At 33.7% G+C, this 17505-nt stretch overlaps 1 pseudogene; it reads left to right on the forward strand.

Moving 5' to 3' along the window:
* The first annotated feature begins 616 nt into the window (after positions 1 to 616).
* On the forward strand, positions 617 to 8969 carry LOC145064214 (histidine--tRNA ligase, cytoplasmic-like; annotated as a pseudogene).
* The last annotated feature ends 8536 nt before the right edge of the window (positions 8970 to 17505 follow it).

Below are 17505 nucleotides of genomic sequence, written 5' to 3' on the forward strand. Positions count from 1 at the left end.
CTTTACATGCATTATCTTTTTGTGATATCAAGGTTCTAAAGTCAGAGAGACTGACCCTTCTATATTATAATGTTCAACTAGAACTTTTTACTCAGAAAATTTTCATGGTCATGAAGTATCAAATTCAAGGCATACTCCTTGAACACTTCTTTGCATTAAAGTTTCCAACTCACATGCAAATTTTACAAAAATAAAAAATATCCCATGATGGAAACATTTCCATATTCCCATATGACCAACATTCTGACCAATAATCATCTCAATACAGAACATGTCACTGTGGTTCGTCCTACAACCTATTCCTACTGTCCACAATCAACCAATTCTTTGGTAAAACCTTAGAACGTTCTTGAAAGTTATTTGACATCTTCAATGACATGCAATTTTAATTTTTTTCACACAAAGCTAAAATCATTTAAAAAATAGAATAATCGAATATTATAGCATATGCAATCGATCCTATATCCGAAGACTCGAATCATTATAACAAGGGTCCCATATATGTTCAATTCATTGCTATAATATATATATATATATATATATATATATATATATATATATATATATATATATATATAATCTCCAATATTGAGGCATTTCAACATGCTATTCATATATGTCTTTAACTAAGTTAAATCCAAATCAAGTCTTTGCCACCAAAGGAAATGGTGATAAGGTTGCTCCTGAATTGAACAAGCTGGTAAATGAAGGAAATGAGAACGTAACTAAAGAAGGATTTTATTCAGATGAAAATACAATCAAAAATGGTTTGAATAAGAACTTGAAAAATTTTTGTCAGCAAAAACCAATGAAATGTATTTGGGTTGTGAAAACAGAAAATATGGGGTTGAAAATAAAAACAAAGAAAAATGTGTTGATTCTATACCTAATGATTCCAAATATCAAAATGTGAAAACACAACTTTTCAAAACAAAAGTGGAAAACTTGGCTTCTGAGGAAGGAATTTTGAAATCAAAAGTTCAAAATAAAGCATATTGGAAAAATGAAAAAGCTTTTCATAAATAAAAAAATTTCACACAAAAATCTCATGAAACACCAAATAAGTTTTCACAAAATGGAAAGAATTTTCAAAACAAACAATTTCCAAAACAAAATTATTTTCAAAGGACTCGAACCTATGTTCAGAATAACTTTCGAGAAGGTGGTTTACAAAGAAATGGTCACAATCATGAACAAAAGCGTTTTGGTTAATATCATGCTCAAGGAAATGTTCAAAATAGTGGAAAATAGAATTTTTCTCAAAATAATGGACAAGGGAAGTTTGTTCAAAATCATGGTCAAAGGAGTTTTGGTCAAAGTTATGCACAAAGAAGGTTTGATCAAAATCGAAAAGCTTTTCAACAAAATGGTGTTGGTTATCAAAACCGATAGCAAAATTGTTTTCAAAAACATTCACCAAAATCAACTCTCAAACGACAATTTGAGAAATTTGAAATTAAAGGAAAGAAGAGTATGCGCTTCATACCCACAAATCCAAAATTTTCAAATCCAGAATCGAAGATACAAATGAAAGCAACACTTGTAAAAGGTAGAAGTGATGTTAAGAACATCTATCATTGGCTTGAAGGAAAAAGGAAAACACTATCAATCCGGAATGTATTTCCAAGAGCAAATTTGAAATGCATATGAGAAGTACTTAAACGATTTGATGAATGGAAGTACTTCATTTCGCGAATCTACTCCAATGGTGTGAAAGTGGAAATAAATTCCAAAGAATATCATTGATGATTCTCGGAAAAAGGATGAGAAAGAGAAAATCAATGTTGAACTTTCTTCATTACATCATTACAATTCGATGCCTAAAGCTAATGAAATTGATTTAATTGACAGTTTCAAATCGAAAGTTCATAAATGGCTTTTAGGCTCTTCATTACATAATGTGTTTCAAACTAATGTCCAAGGACCCAAAAGGTCTTGGGGACCTAGATTTTTCTAACCGGTTGTAGGTAATATGTGGCAAGCAATATGAAGAAAATTGGTATATCGATAGTGGATGCTCGCGTCACATGACTGGAAGGAAGGAGAATTTGAGGGATTTTCGAAAGTTGGACAATGCTAGAGTTGTCAAGTTTAGAAACAACAATAAATATAAAGTCAAAGGTTATGGAAAAGTAACGAATGGGAAGTTCACTATGAATTGAGCTGCCTATGTTGAAGGACTAAAGCACAATTTGATTAGTGTTTCACAACTAGTAGTTGGAACAGGTAATCAAGTTCTTTTTGAGGAGGAAGGAAGTATTATCTCTAACAACACTACTAGAAAAACAGCCTTTTACGACGCGCAATCAATGACACGCGCTAATAGAGGATACGCATTTGTGCGTGCCGTAAAAATCGATGTCAGTTTTCCAAAATTTGAAGGATAGAGGACACGCATTTGTGCGTGCCCTACAATTGGTGTCAAATAAAAAAAATTAAAAACACGGAGGGCGCTTATTTTAAGTGTGTGTCGTCTACAAATGTCTCTTTATATTTTTTTAACTAAATGCGCATTTTTAAAGAGGGATCTAAAATTCTAAAATTTTGAATACCCCGCTTCTCACTCTGATCCTATGGGTCGCCTTATCTCTCGTACAGAGCCATTCTCTCCCTCCTCTCTCTCTCTCTCTCTCTCTCTCTCTCTCTCTCTCTCTAACCCTAGACACACTCACTGGCCATTCATGTTCCTTCTTCCTTGCTCGATATTTTTTACCTTCGTCGGATCTATCTTCTTCTCCCCCGTCGTTATCTTCTTCGTGCTCCATATAATAAAATCGGCGACCAAAGAATCAGGCTCGCTTCTTATTTTGCTTTTCTTTCTCCCACAAAAACCCTAGTTTCTATCACCACTTCTTGTCCCTCACAAAATCTTTCATAGAACCGGCGATTGGGGGTCTGCGACTCTTCATGTTGACAACGCCCTGCTGCAACTCACGATGGGGCCCAACGGTGAAGCAATTACATAACATGGTTGACTGCTCTGGCGTATTTACTTTCGTATTCATCTTCTTCCTCTCTATCTTCCCGTAAATACAAAATTAATCCCACTGTTGGATTAGTGAATTAGGGGTTAGGGTTTGGAGTGATTTGGGGAGAAGATGGTTTGCTCTAATGACAAAAAAACTTCCCGGAATTAGGATTGAGAAAAGAAGATTGTGTGGAAGGAAGTTGGATTGACTACATAATTTACTGGGCCTACTTCAACAACACAATTGAAGACACAGTGAAGGTAAATTTTACGGGTTGCAGCTACTCTTCCCCTCCATTTCTCTCTTCCTCTCTCATCTCTCATCTCTCGCTCTAATAAACTCCCATGTTTATTCCTTTTGAATGCTCTCTCTCTCTCTCTCTCTCTCTTACAATTTTTAGATTGAGGTGCTCTCCTGGACCACACCGCCTCCTCATTAGCACCAGTTGCTGATGCTGTTGCTACTTGTCTTGCGCGGCCTTGAAGGCCGACACTTCCACTGCCTTCATCTTCATAGATTATGGTGATGGTTGTTCTGATAAAGACGTGACTTATGTTTCTAGTGTTATGAAGGTTTTACTTAATGGCTCAAAATTATGTGGTAATCTACAGTGTGACCAAGTTGATAACATTCCTATAGTTCATGGTCGTTTAAGGTCTCTTTACAAATCAGTCCACTCTTCAACTCGAATTGCAGTGAATTCTTCTACCCCATTCGCAAATGGAAATGGAAGTGTCAGTGAGGATTTGACCGGATTCTTCTCCTCTCTAGCTTGTGCCCTTAAGAATCTTGGCAAGAGTAGTTGGCACCGAGCACATATTTGTCTAAAGGGCTTCGAAAACCATAACTTATATCCTACTTTGGTTGATAGTTTCAATGTTGGATGCCCTGGTCTTGACAGGTTGAATAACTCCATTAAGGCTGCTGCAAAGTTTGAGTTGGAAGACAAGTATGTCGAATCATTGCATGAAATTTATATTTTGTCCAAGGCTGTAAGAAAGATTCTTTCTTGGGAAGCCACAATTTCATTTATATCACTAGAGGGGAGTATGAAAGGGGAAGAGGGTATTGATGAGAAACCCAACAAGAAAAAGAAGGTTATGGGAAAAGGCACAACTCTTTTGATGTAGTTTATAAAAGATAATTTACTGTCTGTGTCTGTGGCTAACAATGTAAACGACAACTCATGCTCAAGTCTCCCGGAGAAAGTGGCACAATGTTTCCTTTCCCACTTTGAAAGTCTACTACCGAAAATAAAACAAGTCGTTGAAAGCAATGAAAGCAATGAAAGCAGAAGGCTTCCGAAGCTCGCCAAAGTAATAATACCATGCATGCTTATGTTTTATCTTTGATAAAATATTTATTTGTTTCTTGATTGATATATATATATATATATAATCATCTTACTTTTTAAACTTTACAGGGGACTCGTGATTTTGCAAAAGAACAAATGGTTGTACGAGAGAATGCATTTGCAATCGTTGGCAATGTCTTTAAGAGGCACGGTGCAATGGCACTTGATACTCCTGTGTTTGAACTGAGGGAAACTCTTACAGGAAAATACGGTGAAGATTCAAAGTTGATTTATGATCTAGCTGACCAGGTTATATATTTTTGTTTTATTATTTTTTTTTTAAGTAGTGATATATCCTTTGATAGCCATTGGGCAAAGTTTTTGTTTGTTTTTTAGGGTGGGGAGATTTGTTCCCTCTGGTATGACTTGACGGTTCCATTTGTGAGATATGTTGCTATGAATGGTCTTACATCTTTCAGAAGGTACCAAATTGCAAAAGTGTATAGAAGAGACAACCCATCTAAAGCAAGACACCGTGAATTTTATCAATGTGATTTTGACATTGCTGGTGATGAAACAATAGCAGCTGACTTTGAGGTGGTTAGGATCTTGGTTGAACTACTAGATGAGCTAAACATTGGTGATTATGAGGTAAGTTTTAGTGTCACATTTTCATTTCCTTATCTTTTCTTCTACTTAAGTGACATTCCACCATGCACAGATAAAGTTGAACCATAGAAAGTTACTGGATGGAATGCTAGAGATATGTGGTGTACCATCTCACAAAATGAGAACTATTTGCTCAAGTATTGACAAATTAGACAAACAGTCATTTGACCAAATTATAACCGTTTTGTCAACATCTTTCCATTCATGCATCTTGTAGATATATCAAGTTATAATAATCGGTTATATATTGTTCTCATGGCAGTATTACCGTTTGTATCTATCGATGGGTGGGTCAAGAAAAATAAGAGGTGTTCAAAATCTGGGAACAGTAAGACCACATCAATTACTAGAGCAAATGGTGTGTACTGCTTTCAGAGTTGCAGCTGACACTCTTAACCAGACTAGATTTGGTGGGTTAAAGAACATGACAATAAAAATCGACCAATTATACTTCACCATTGCTTCTGCATTGAAGCCTTTACAAGGTATGTGTAATGTCTCATTTACAATTTTTAGACACAAGGGTAAAACAGTCATTTTTTAATTTGACTTATTGCATTGGCAGCAAACAAGCTACCGGGTGATATGGAAATAATCCAAGATGTAAAACGGCTCTGTGTTGTATTCGAACACGTGGAGAAGCTGCTAACACTTGGCAGTGGCAGTGGGAATCAATGGAGTCACCAACAGAGGGAGATTGGAATCTAGAGTTGCAAGGACTGTGGGAAAGTGAAAGCAGGGGGTCCATACACATTGAAGTAATAATATTTAATTTTCAAATTTTCTTCTGATATTTTAATGTTTTTAATTTACTGATGTATATTTTTTGTTTGTTTGTGTATGAATGATGATAGTACTGCAAGTGCTGTTACAATTAGGAGCACAATTTGAAGGCTGAATGAGCCAACTGAGAGTTAAGTAGAAGGTTCTTCAATGTTGAGGTCTTTCAAACATTTAATGGTATTTTGACCTTTAAAACAATGATTTTGTAGGTATATGCCCTCCTGTTACCAATCTACAAGAAGTGAAGTATAAACCAACTTTACATACAAATATTTACAAGCTCATTCTATTTATAAACAATATGATATTTTATCAGTTGTGTTTTTACGTGTATAGCTTCCGATAGCTGAGATTTTGCTTTTCCAATCACTTATTTTGGATTCAGGTTTGATGCAAACCTGAGACCAGAGACTAAGGTTCTGATAGATCAATTCCAGGTGCAACCATCAGGTTTTTATTTAAAATATCCTTTATTATTATTATTATTATTATTATTAATTTAAATTTTTCTCAATCCATGTGCGCTTTATTATTATGAACAAGTTTATGATAAATCTGATGTTTTTGGTGCTCTTTATTTTACTACAGCGGGCAGATGAAATCTGAACATGAGACCATTATGGCCCAGGCTCAACAACATATAGCTATGCAGGTACTACAGAGTTTATTATTATTATTAATTATTATTATTATTATTATTATGATTATTATTATTATTATTATTATTATTATTATTATTATTATTATTATTATTGTACTTTCAATGCTTTGAAACTTCATGTTTTTATTTGTCGAAAATGGCCTTACAAGTTGGAGGGTTTAATCTTCCCGGATTACCTAGATTACCTAATGAGATTCCAACTAAATTTTTGTGTTTAACTGAGGAACCTTATGTTTTTTCTTTTTTAAAAAGAAAAAATGTAAATGATGTTTAAATAATATTTTTGAGAAAATGTTAGGAGTTGGTTAATGTGGAAAACCTCATTTGGAGAAAATATGATATTTTTGAATAATTTTGGAACATTTTATTCGCTTCAGGGTTTTTTGAGGGCAGTGAGAGTAATTCTTGTCCAGATTGTGTTTGTGTTCTAATGAAACCGGGCAGGCTGAATCTCAACAGGCAGATTTGTTTGAGTATCAAAACTTTTTTGTAAGTGATTAATTAATCTTTCCTTTTTTATTTAATAAAAAACGGGTTGTGATGATGAAAGTAATTGAAAACCCTTTTTCTGTAAATGATGTTGTGATTGTGGGAGAGGTGTTGTGTTTTTATCTGTTGCTAGGTAACCTTTTCAACAACAGCATTCTACTTAAGCAGGTGAGTAATCAAGATTAAGGGAGACTTGTAATCATGTTTAGCATTCCTTTCCAGTAAGAAACAGAGTTCTATGATTATTTGTTAGTTTTATAGGAATGTATAACACATGTTAGCAATGTATTATTTTTGTTTAACATGTGAATGATTCTTTGTATGACATTATAATTTGTGCAATTTATTTTATTTTTTTAGTATGAAATTTTATTTTATATTATGCATTGGATTGTATTTTTTGTATATGGTATTTTATTTCTATTATAATAAATTAAATGAAAATTTAATTTAAAAATTAATAAATATATAAATTTATTTTTTTAAACATTTAAATTTATGATACGCAAAAATGTGTGTCATCTTCATTTATGACATGACCTTTCTTGACAGGGGCTTTCTTGATACGCATTGCATGTCATTAACACGCACGTCGTAAGGTTACGACACGCGAATGCGTGTCGTCTTCCTTTATGACAGGGCCTTCCTTGATACGCATTGTGTGTCGTAAACGCGCGTCGTAAATGCGCGTCGTCTCTCTTTATGACAGGGCCTTCCTTGGCGCGCATTTGCGCATCGTCTGAGCCTTTTACGACGCGCAATGAGCGTCGTAAAAGGCTGTTGTTCAAGTAGTGCAAGGAAACGAAGGAGATTTTGTTGATGTCGAAACGAAAGGGAGGCATATTCACTCTTGACATGAAAGCAATTATTGGCATTCCCTCCGTGTGCCTACTATTGAAAGCATCTTCAGACCTAATCTAGTTATGGCATCGACGTCTTTCTCATCTCAAGTTCAAAAATCTTAACAAACTTGTTCGTAATGATCTTGGTAATGGTTTACCTGTATTAAAATTTGAAAATGATTCGTTGTGTTTTGTATGTGAACAGGGAAAACAACATCGTCAAGGACATCCAATCATAATTTGATTCAAAAATCATTGAACCTTTGGAACTTCTTCACATTGAATTGTGTGGATCTTAGACAGTTGAATCTTTTAATAAGAAGAAATACATACTAGTTATTGTGGATGATATTTCAAGGTTTACTTGGGTTATGTTCCTTTAACAGAAGTCTGAAACTGCTTAAGTGATGATTGACTTTATCACGAACATTAAATTGAGTTTAAAAGAAAAGTTCGAAAGACAAAGAGTGATAGTGGAATAGAGTTAGAAAATCAAATTATTGATTCATTTTTTACCGAACTGGGAATATCACATAACTTTTCGTCTCCATACACACTGCAACAAAATGGTGTTGTCGAAAGGAGAAATATTTCCTTATGTGAAGCGGCAAGAACGATGCTCACTTATGCGAACTTGCCACAATACTTTTAGGAAGAAGCGGTTTTGACTGCTTGCTTTATGCAAAATCATTCTTTCATTCATCGTCATTTTAACATCAACCTTATGCGATAATAAACAAAAGGAAACATAATGAAATTTTTTTCCATGTTTTTGGATGCAGATGTTTCATCATGAATCTCAAGGACAATCTTTCCAAATTTCAGTCGAAGGCTGATGAGGGAATTTTCCTAGGATATTCTCAGAACAGTTTAGCATATCGAGTGTTGAACAAGCGAACAAGGAAACTAGAAGAAAATTTCAATTTCACATTCGACAATCATTATGCCAAAGGGCTGAACAGTGATTCATTCAAAAACCCATTCTTGTTGACCCAACTGTTGATTCTGAACAAATGGATACTTTTGATATTGGCATTGATTTAATTTTTGGTGTTCTAGATAAAGCAATCAATGCAGAGATCAATGTTCATGAGAATCAAGTTGCTGAGGCATCAAAACACTTTGATGATTCGACAGTCACAAATGACAAAAACAAAGCACATTCTTCATCAACTACAAGAGTAAATGTCAAAAGAGTGCATGTTTCGACTAATCATCAAGTAGAGGGGGAGCACTTGAATTCTACATCTCACAATGCATGACATTATTTGTATGTTGATTGTTGAGGGGGAACATATGACAACTTAAGCTCATGTCGAGGAGGAGTGCACGCATAACCATGCTGATGTCGAGAGAGGGGGGACATCACATGTCAAATCCATTGGTTGAGGGGAGTCAGTTGGATCGAATAATGATAAAGGTAATCATCAAGATAATGATTTTCATGACATCACTGATAATATTTTAATTGCAAGAGAAGGTTCAAAAGTTGATGACATTTATGAAGATGCACCTTTAGAATTTGATCCTACATATCCATCGATGGACAAATGGACACAAAATCATCCTAAAGAACATATTCTTAGTGATCCAAATTCTAGTCTGTTGACTTGAGCCCAGATTCGAGCCATAAATGAGGTGCTGAATATTCATCAAGAATTGTGTACGTTTAATTTTCTCATTTCAAAATCCAAACCAACAACAATAAAGATTTCATTAGAATACTCTGATTGGGTTGCTTCAATGCAATATGAACTTGTTGAATTTGAAGGAAACAAGGTTTGGAGGTTGGTTCCTAAACCTGAAGATGTTTCGTTAATTAGTCTAAAATGGATTTTTAAGAAAAAAACTGATAAAGAAGGCAGTATTATTAGAAACAAAGCGAGGTTAGTCGTAAAAGGTTATTCTCAACAAGAAGGTATTGATTATGACGAAACTTTTGCCCCTGTCGCAAGACTCAAGGCGATACGAATTTTCCTTGCATATACAGCTCACAACGATTTCGAAGTCTATAAAATGGATGTCAAATGTTCATTCCTTAATGGTGTTCTAGACGAAATGGTGTACGTCGAACAGCCACCAGGCTTCGTTAACTATGAGTATCCTGATCACTGTTATATTTTAGACAAGGTAGTGTATGGGTTGAAACAAGCACCTCGTGCCTGGTATGCAACTCTAACAAATTTTTTGGAACTCGCTAAATTTAAACAAGGATTAGTTGATCCAACTTTACTTCAAAAGAAAGTAGGGGATCATCTGATGCTCGTTCAAATTTATGTCGATGACATTATCTTTGGTTCGACTGATCCTTCATTGTCTAAGGAATTTGAGGAACTCATGAAAGGTCAATTCAAAATGAGTATGATGGATAAAATCAATAACTTTTTGGGTTTGCATATTCGTCAGAGCAGGGAATGCATTTTTATCAATCAAGAGAAATATACTCGCAACCTGCTTGAAAGGTTTGGCATGACGAATAACACGAAAGTTAAAGTACCTATGGATGTTGGCACACGCTTAAGTCCTTCGTTGGATAAGCCTACTGTTGATCTCATGACATATAGGAGCATGATCGGTTCACTTTTGTATTCAACTGCAAGTCGATCTGATATTATGTTTGTTGTATGTAATTGGCTAGGTACCGATCGAATCTAAGAGTACCCAATCATACTGATGTAAAGAATATCTTTCGATACCTCAAAGAAACAGTTTCATTAGGATTGTGGTATCCTTCGAAGACAAGATTTTATCCAAGCATTCTCTGATGCCGACCTGGGTGAATGTCAATTCGATCAAAAGAGTACAACATCAGGGTGTCAATTATTGGACGGAAAGCTTGTGAGCTGGCAATCGAAAAAGAAAACTTGTGTTTCGATTTTGACTACTGAGGCACAATACATTGTTGCAGTGGCGTGCACATCAAAAGTTATTTAGATTCAAATCCAATTCTGTGACTCTGCGATCAACATGAAGAAAATACCTTTGTATTGCGACTCTCAAAGTGCAATTCACATTTGTCACAATCTGGTCCAACACTCGAAAACAAAACATATTGCTCTTCGCTACCATTTTATCAAAGACCACATTGAAGACGGAAACATTGAAGTCGATTTAGTCAAAATAACAGATCAGCTTACCGACATTTTCACAAAACGTTTAGATGAAAAATCATTCTTAAGGATTTTGAATGGTTTGTGAATGATGAACACATCTTATGTTCCACATTCTTCTTGAATATGACACAAACATATGTTTTATCTTACTTCTGATGTTTTTTCTTACTTTCAATTAGTAGGAATACCTTTCGTGTGTTTTAATTCACCTTCCATTGTTTGTGTTTTGTTCAGAGATTACTATTCACGGTCAGCGTTCGAATGCATTCGCATTCTACTTCCCTCTGAATTGTTCATTACACAATTCGCATTTGATAGAAGACTTTTCATGCACAACCCACGCTTGATTCCTTCTAGAATATGGGTCGAACGAATCACAGTAACATTTTTCAATTTGTTTACTTTTTTTTGCTGTGTTTTTTTTTTCAAACATCAAAAATCCAAATATATATATATATATATATATATATATATATATATATATATATTCCTTTTTTAAAAACTAAAAATCCAAAAAGATTTTCTTATTTTTATTTTCTTTCTAAAAATAAAAAATCCAAAAATATTTTCTTTAATTTTTTTTAATATATACAAAAACACAAAAATATTGTCGTTGGGATCTCATAGTAGCAACATGATGCTTATTCGCATGTCAAATGATGTGACACCACATCTTCACAGCCAGAAAAGACCGATTTGTTTATTCATATTTAAAAATCAGAGTATCCTTTTTGAAAATAATGCTGCGAAATTTGTTCCCATAAAACCTGATAATCATATTATCAAAACATTTATGAAGAAATGTATTTTACTTATACCAAAACATTGGGATGTCATCGGCAATACAGTAACATAAGCATAACGAAATACTACAAGTCTTACAGTAATTAAACTAGTGGATTAATACTCCTTTAATCTCTCAGCAGAATGTATCTTTCATATAGCTACCTATGATACAATAAAATCAGTGGGTCAGACTGGGAAACATGGTGAATACATCGGCAATTTTAGAACTTGCAATATACAATTTCATATATATATATATATATATATATATATATATATATATATATATATATATATATATATATCATACATCATACATACTTATAAAGCTAACATTTGTTTTTGAACCTCATGCATTAGAAACCCCCATAAAAATTTGCAAACACCTCTTGCATTTGAAACCTCCTATTTTAATTAATACCACTCAAAAGTCTCTTAATACTGATTAACAATTCAAAGGATTTATAACTTATATAATATATTTAATAAACAATTAATGGATACTCTACTATAAAAAGGTCAATCTTTTTTAGTAGACACACAAATACAAATCATATACAAAATTCACAAAGAAAACAAGTTTAATGTTTTTTGTGTTGGTTTGAGGGATTTGTACAATTTTTCGATCCATGTTATTATGTTGAAGTTTTTAATTTGTAAGTTTGTTATATACTAATTCTCTTTTGTATTTTCTTGATTTAAGTATTCTTTTAAGAATATCATTGTATGTGGTGGTTGAAATTTTAATGTAAATTAGATTAGATTCATGTTATCGTTCATATGTTATGGAAGGTGATATATATAATATTTAATTAATTATTGTATACATGTTTGTATGTTCATGTTGCTTCAAAACAATAATTAATTAAAAATCATGGATATGTCATATTATCCATATTATCCATGTAAGCATTTTTTTTAAAATAAAAATTGTCTATCGTATCACTTTATATATATATATATATATATATATATATATATATATATATATATATATATATATATATATATATATATATATATATATATTAGTGTAAAAATATCATCTTAGAGTTAATGTTAACAACATAACCATTTTATACATATACTTTTAATATATTAACAATATATTTTTAATCTTCACTGCGCAACGCGCGAGAAATCGTCTAGTATACACACACACACACTTATATATATATATATATATATATATATATATATATATATATATATATTAGAACTTGCAATATATAATTTCACCTCATATAAGCAATTTTACCCCACCCCGTCGATCCTCACAAAAATACGATCCATACTCTCGGATCTAAACATAACAATTTTACCTAATCCATAGTCCCAGATCAGATATGTCTAATACATGATCTCGGATCAATGAAAAATGACAATGCCCAATCCATACTCTCGGACTGGAGACGAATGACTATGTCTAATCCATGCTCCCATATTCCATGCTCCCATATTAATGATAAATTACTATGACCACTCCATACTCTCGGACTAGGAACGAATGACTATGTCTAATCCATGCTCTTAGATTAAAGACAAATGACTATGCCTTCTCCATACTCTTGGACTAAGGACGAATGAATATGTCTAATCCATGCTCTCGGATCAAGGACAATTTTTAAAGTTCAACCCTCCATGTATATCTCACCCATACTCATAAGAAGATACTACCAGATATTCATCCTAATTAATTTAGGTTTATTCTATATCCAAAATGATCATATATTATTAGATATGCTCTTAACACGTTTTTTGTTCAATATCAAATATTTCACACATAAACATATATTTATCAATTTAATTAATACTTGTATTAAAATCATGATCATGAAAGGGACTATGCACTCACACATAAACTCAATAACAAATATTTAACTCGTTAACAAATATTTAATATTTTAATTAATACTTGTATTAAAATTATGTTCATGAAAGTGACTATGCACTCACACATAAACTCTTTAATAAATATTTAACTCTTTAACAGATATTTAATACTTTAATTAATACTTGTATTGAAATCATGTTCATGAACGGGACTCTGTACTCACACAAACTCTTTAACAAATATTTAACTCATTAATAGATATTTAATAATTTAATTAACACTTGTATTAAAATCATGTTCATGAAAGTAACTGTGCACTCACTTGTTAAAGTGACGACTTGAAATTTGGTCAGCGCTTCGCTTCTAGCAACTGTCTTTTCCTTTGACGTAACCTAACATTATTATCGCTAAGTTTTAGTCTATTATTTATTCCGACTAATTATTAGTCTAGATTCATCATAAACTCAAAGTCTACTTCAAAGATCTATCAAGTAAGGAACAACCAGGTAGGATTATATTGGAGGTGGGGTCCGTTTGCTATACGAAGTATACTGTTAAGAAATCCCACTTTAAACACCTCACTAAATCACAGCCTTTACATCATCCCCACAAGTAGGTCAATCAGTATAACGACTTGGAATCACTAATAAATCTTGTTTGTAGGTTCATAATAACGATAATGAACTTAAACATAAATTATACTTAAAGTATGGTAAGCCCAATTCACTTACAAGGGTGTTTACCAAAGAACCGGGTGGTACATGGGCAGAACTTCTAAGCCAAAAGCTCTTCTTCTTAGGGCCTTCTGGCGCTCCGGGACTCACTTATAACACCTAGGAGGTGCTAGGGAAAGGTTTAGAGGGTTTGGGGTGTTTTGGAGAGAATGGGTTATAATGGTTGGAGAAATGAAGTGATTTGCGCCTTTATTTATATGTTGTCTGAAGGACAAATGCTGGGCATTTGATGGCCACGTGTCACGATCTGGTGGCAAGGCATGGGGAGGAAGCAGTGGCTCAGGCATCGCCACATGTCACTCGCTAGTTACTCCAAAAACTAATTATCTTCTAAATTCCATAACTTTTGCATACGAGCTTCATTTTTGATGTTATTTATATCCACATGTAGGCATCAACGGGATCTAGAACTTTTGTTTAGAATCTATCGACTAATTTTGACTTTATCTTTAAAGTTGTATTTTAACATGCTTAGACAGTTAAAGTCCGTTAAAAATTCATAATTATGTCATCTGACGTCTGATTTCGACTGTCTTTATATGGTTGAGCTCCTATTAATGAGATATTCAATTCTTATTTAGGTTGTGTTGGCTAATAATCGATCGATCCAAAATTCGATTTCCACTACTATGTTAAATCTTATAAAAATCACAACTTCCTCAAACGAAGTCAGATTTGGACGTTCATTTTATGTACATTCTCGGTTTAACATATGCTACGACTTTCGTGTAGATTGTTAAGGCTAAAAAGTATTTTTTGAAAATTCACTTTTTACGATACGCGAAGCCATGCCAGTTTAATCGCAGAACTTCGACGGGTCATAACTTCTTCGTTATAAGTCGGATTTCAGTGTTCTTTATATGTACAAAATCCTTGTGACATATACTATACTTTGGTTAAGAGTATATATGCAAAATAATCTTCTATCAAAAAGTCATTTTTAACGTTTATTATCTGTAAATGGACTAGCCCGAATCTGCGGGCATTAGAAATGACCACGTTCTTCAAGGGAGCAGGTATTAATCGAAACTATGTACTACTTAAGTGTCCCTAGAAGCATGTTGTAGCACGTTGTCCTCAAATCCTCAAAGACTCTTTGTGTTCAAAGCCTTAATGGAACTTATCACACGAAAATTTTCTTCCCAATCAGGCTGTATTCATATTAGTCGAAGAGCTACCTTTCTCGTCTCATCATGAGTTAAGAGATTACTTCGTGGTCCAAATTTGTAGCAGAGGTACAATGAGTTTCTTCACCAAATATTTTTCATCAAAATTTCTTTCATGGTCATACACTTCACTACATATCCTCGACATCTCTGGTCGAAACCACCAGAATGTAGATATGTTAAACATCTGTGTTTATGATCCTAAGTCATTCTTCCTTTATGATGGTGAACCCAACAAACTTAAACCTTAATCAATTGATGGTGAACAACTATGTTCATGATTCTTATGTAACATTTGTTTCTGTACCATTTCATTATTCATAATCTCATTCCATTCACACTGAATGATCTTGATAAAATGTTCTAACACCAAGACATTTTTGCCTAAAAATATCCAGTATTTTAATGTTTTTTGGAATGAGATTTCCGTCTAAATATATTTTCTGAACTTTTTTCAGTTATAATTTTTCACCAACCATCCTTGTTCTTGACTACACTAGTCATCCAAGTAATTTTACACAAAGGTCTCACTCTTATGTTAAGTTGTAATCTTATGTGATATTGAAGCCACCTTCGAAATGAATATAAAAAGAATCCCTTCGAACGTGTTTCTTTTTTATAAGAGTGCGCAAAACCGAACTTGAAAACCCAAAAACAGAAAAATCCAAAACCGAGAAACTGAACCCGAACCCAAGCCGTCAGGTTTAGGATTGAATTTTTAAAAACTATCGTTGACGAACACCTGCGCTAATAAGACAAAGAGGGAGTCTATGCCTTGAATGAATCATTAAAGTAACAACAGATTAGTGGAATGACGGATCAACAGACAGATAGGGGGAGAATGGCAATCATTGGTGGACCTTCTATCTTTCTTAGTTTCACGCTGGCCTAATGAATTGAATATGAATAAAAGTCAGTCTTTTAGTAAGCGTATATAAGCATCTATTTAGTGTATAAGCAATTCTTTAGTGGTCGCACAAGTACGATGGAGGTTGGTTGAAGATGATGTTACGCGGTGTTCTGAACTAGTCGTGAAGTGAATGAATTAGAAACGTCCTCCGCCTCTACTGCGCAAAGATTTTGATCCCCCGTTTAGTGAGTCGTGAAAGGACGCTAATAAGGGAAATCATGCTACTTAAACTATATGCTTAACACATGCAAGTTTAACTTTTCTAATAAAAAAGAAGCGGGGTAGAGGAATTGGTCAACTCATCAGGCTCATGACCTGAAGAGTGTAAGTTCGAATCCAGCCACCTTTCTTGTGGTAGGTACTACTAACTAGAGGAGATTGAGAAAAAGGGATTTTATCTCCCTAAGGTCAAGTCTCCTTCCTATCCTTTTCAGTCTTTCGAGATTCGGTCCATCATCAACTCAGTCAGATCTTCTTGTTTGCCCACTTTGATTAGGCTTCCTTTAACGGATTTGATCAGCATTTCGTGCCTGCAGTCCTGTTGAATTCGACCTTTTATCATGGTAGCGTAGTAAGGTTAGAGGTGCAACTAGAAGAGTTGGCCCTATTTCTGTTAGGTTTGTTACCGACCCAACCCAACCCAACCCGTTAGGTTTGTTACCGACCCAACCCAAGATTATTGCATGTTTTTCAAAGATATGTTAATTTGACTTTCTATGTCAAAGGTAATATATGTCAAACATAAAAGGAGCTAATATTGGGTATTAAATTACACAAAATATATGGTTTGTGTTGTTTTAGTATAACCAAGATGATTACATGGTATTATGCTACTTGTTTTGTTTCTAAAAACTTGTTAAACTTGGTTGTTCTAAAACCTAGTTGTTGTAAACTTTTACTAATTTTTGATGTTGTGTTAAATTGTTTTTTAGTTTCTTTAATTTAGGTTGCTAAATTTGTTTTATTTTTGAACTTATATAGATTTGCTAAAAGATAGGTTATAACCCAAAACCCACGGGTTGAAAATCCAATACCCATCAACCAATGGGTTGAGCCAAAAACCGATGAAACTGACCCAAAAATCAAAACCGACCAAAAATCAAACCCGACGGGTTTTAATGAAACCCAAAAACCAAAATATACGGGTTGGGTTTAGTTTTACTCCAAAATCAACCCAACCAGCTCATACTCATGCTTAGTCTTTTAGGAAAATTGATGATCATTAATATATATAAAAAAAGGGATGATTATATAA

This window comes from Lactuca serriola, chromosome 7 (assembly GCF_051521515.1).
Source record: "Lactuca serriola cultivar US96UC23 chromosome 7, Lser_US96UC23_V15, whole genome shotgun sequence".
Taxonomy (NCBI): domain Eukaryota; kingdom Viridiplantae; phylum Streptophyta; class Magnoliopsida; order Asterales; family Asteraceae; genus Lactuca; species Lactuca serriola.